Genomic DNA, 3,674 nt, shown 5'->3' with positions numbered 1-3,674 from the left:
GTTTTCAAATTTGGTAAAAGGAGGACGCGGAGGTACGATCAGCCGGAGCCAGTAAGTAACCCCAAGATACCATACATGATATTTGTTTATTTGAGCTTGATAGAACAGCATGCTAGAGTTAGGCTAGGGATCTTCAGGAATTCATGATAATGTTGCCTGATATGTGATGCCTGTAGCCTAGGGTCCCTTATGGGATGTTCTCAGTGTTCCTCTAGTGGTGAGGGTTGATAGTTGTTATGCATGTTCCCTAGGGTATTGTGGTAGTACTTCATACAAATATGGGTAGGTGTGGAAGGTAGTATGGGCTCGTACTACTGAAAGCACAGGACCCATACGCGTATCAGGGAAACCATGGTCTCTAGGGTAGGGTTGCGAGAGTTGGATCCCAGGATTTTGGGAAGTGTTTGAGATTGGTAGGGTGTCCTCATTATGGAGATCTCAAGGCATGATGATAGCGGATCCGAATCGGGATCGGGAGCTGGAGGACGAGTTCCGGGTGGATCAGTGCCGTCGAAGGTTATCGATCGGACGAGCACGAGCGAGCGGGATGCGAGGATTCGTGGGATCCTGCGTGATGGGGTTGCTGCATTGTTCCGGGCTGAGTTGCCGGAGTTGTTTGGGTCGATCAAGACCGCCATGATTGGGTATTTCGACGAGCGATATGCGGCTCTCGCAGAGACGGTTGCCGCGGCGGCTACAACGGCTGTAGCAGCGGCGAGGGGAGGAGCTAATCGGGGTTTTCAGTATCGGGACTTTTATTATACGAAGCCTCCCACATTCGATAGGGTTCAGGACCCGATTGTTGCTATGAGATGGTTATCAGATGTGGAGGGGTATTTCTCCACGAGTTTATGCCATGCTGATCAGAGGGTGAGGTGTGCTCTGAACCTGTTGAGGCTAGGAGCGAAGGATTTATGGAGATTGACTACGAGGTCATTTTTCGACGCGCAGAGGGCTGCGGTTTCAGGGGATCAGTTCAGAGAGATGTTCAGTGTTCGCTATGTTCCGCGAGATGAGAGGGAGAGATTGGCTCGGGAGTTCCTTGAGCTGAAGCAGGATTTGGAGTCGGTGACTGAGAGCACCGGGATGTTTATTGAGAGGGCGATGTTTTGCCCTAAGTTCGCTTCGGAGCAGGCTCAGATGTCCCGATATCTGAGTATGCTCAAGGGGGATATCAGACAGTTCGTGGCTGCGCAGAGGTGCGAGACATTGTTGGTGTTGCAGGAGGCCACCATGTGGCGTGAGTTAGAGGTTGAGTTACAGTTGCGTGAGCGGAGGCAGGCCCCGATGCAGTCGCAGTCGGCGCCGAAACGGTCCAGGACTGTAGATGTTAGAATGGGGGGGGGGGATCGGAGCGGCTATACTTGTGGGAAGTGTGGGAGGGATGGCATCGGAGCTTGCTGGTCTGGTGGTGCATGCCGCAAGTGCGGAAAGGAGGGGCACGGTGCACGGGATTGTCGGCAGTCAGTGCCAATTCGGGATTTGAGGATTTGTTATCAGTGTCGGCAGGTTGGACATTTGAGGGTCAACTGTCCACAGTTTTCTGCAGGACCTGTGCAGGCTCTAGCACCGGCCACCTTGAGGAGTTCAGGAGGGGGATAGAATGGAGCGGAGCCCCAAGGGCTCAGGGTCATGCTTATCGGCTTGCGGCAGAAGGAGACGGAGCAGTGCCGGAGGCAGCTGCGGGTATGATGCTTTCTTGATGTCTTGATTGTCTTGCATTGATTGTGGCGTATGGTTTGTGCTGGTATCTTGTGTGGATTTCGATGCGGTATTCGTTGTTTCGCGGGTTTGGCATGGTTATGAATTGGTGCTTCAGGTTTTCGCTTTGGCATTCGTTGTTCCCTGATGGTTTGGTATGGTTATAGTTTGGTGTTTTGATGCCGGTAGCCTTGTGTGGTTTTCGATGTGGTATTCATCCTTTGGCAGGTTGTGGGTTTTGTTACGGGTTATTGTTGGAAATTCTATTGATTATCGTTCGTGAGGGTTGTTAGTGGAGATGCGGCACTGGGTTGAATGTCGGGTAGCATCTGCAGTCGTAGAGTGGATAATTGAAAGACCGGATTCTTTTGAGTGGATTGATCGGGGGGGGAGATGTGTTTTGCTGAGGGTTGCTTATGCTTGTGGGAAGCAGTCAGTGTGTAAATGTTCTCTTTGTGCAGGATTGTTCTGAAAGGTTGTTAATGACGATCGGTGGCAGTTAGCCAATGCTTTAGTGGGGGAGAATTAGAGAATTCTCCGGGAGATCGATGAGTATGTGAGGGTGCTTAGCTGTTGGGATTCAGCAGTGTTTGTCAGCTCAGAGTATAGGCCGACGAGAGCGAGTGTCGGGTATGCGGGGCGGGATACAGACCTAGGGCATTTGATCGTGGAGGCCTGAGAGAAGGTCGGAATCAAGCTTGAGTAAGTAACCGGGGCTATGCGATCAGAGTATTTGTATGTTTGAGGTACGTGATGGGTTGTACTGCATTAATCCCACGAGATTATGTTGTGCATGTTTCTAGAGCTGGAACCGGAAGGTTCCCAGAGTTAGAACCTGAGGGTTCGCAGAGTTGGGTGTACGGACCCACAGAGATATAGCCTCGAGTGGCTAGTATGTGTTATGAGAGTCGGTCCAGTCTTGCTGGAGACTCTGTTGGTATTGCTGGATCAGTTTGAGATTGTGAATCGTGTATGTTACAGTGTGATTGCATTGGAAGGTCTGGCCCCGGGATAGTGATTTTGTTTAGCTGAGGCAGTAATTTTGATGAGTGAAGAGAGTGCATGGGATTGAGAGCCCCTGCGATGAGAACCAGAGTATATGAATAGCGGTTACGCAAGAGAGTGGTGTCGCTTGGGGCAAGCACCGTGGCGCCGGTTGGAGTGGCATTATGGCCAAGAGGGTCCCTTGGAAGGAAAAGGGAAAGGTGTGTAACTCCGAAGGGGAGTGCAAGTTCACGAGAATGAAAGCTGCAGAACAGAGTTATGGTTAGAGTATTTCGAGTATGGCTTTGAGCATCGTGTTCGCGGCAGCGAAGTAGCAACCCATCCGGTTTGAGGATGTCTGTTGAGGCTCAGAAGGGATGCAGGGAGAGAGTGAATCGTAAATTCTCAGTGTGATTCTGACCAGAGTATAGGGTGGATGTGGTGGTTCATCTTGGGAGATGTTCGAGGATATCATCAGTGTATCGGGTCTCCCAACCTGCGGGTGTTGGGGGTAGTTCAGCATGTGTATGTGATGGCAAGAGGAGAATTTGTGAAAGTTGCTCTGAGAGTGAGAATGGATCTCTCAGTCGGTCCGGAATGGACAAAGTGGGCTTGGATCGGGGATCCGGTGGTTCATGGTTTCCTAACCCTTATGGGTCGAATGATTGTTGAGATTTAGAGCAGAGTTGCAACTTGGGTAATTCTCGGTTACAGAGAGCGATGGACAGTACAGAGATCGGGCTTCAGTCGACAGAGCAGATTCAGCAGATGAGACAGAGGTTATTGACTGCCCAGAGCCGACAGGAAAGTTATGCAGACAGACGCCGGTCCGAGCTTGAGTTTCAGGTCGGTGACTTTGTACTCCTAAAGGCCTCTCCTTGGAGAGGAGTGATTCGATTCAGGAAGAGGGGCAAGTTGGGGCCCCGGTGTATTGGACCTTTTCATGTGATTGCGGGGGTAGGCCGGGTGGCCTAACGTTTGGAGTTGCC

Source organism: Lactuca serriola, chromosome 4, assembly GCF_051521515.1.
Source record: "Lactuca serriola cultivar US96UC23 chromosome 4, Lser_US96UC23_V15, whole genome shotgun sequence".
NCBI lineage: Eukaryota > Viridiplantae > Streptophyta > Magnoliopsida > Asterales > Asteraceae > Lactuca > Lactuca serriola.
Note: the sequence above shows the minus strand (reverse complement) of the source record.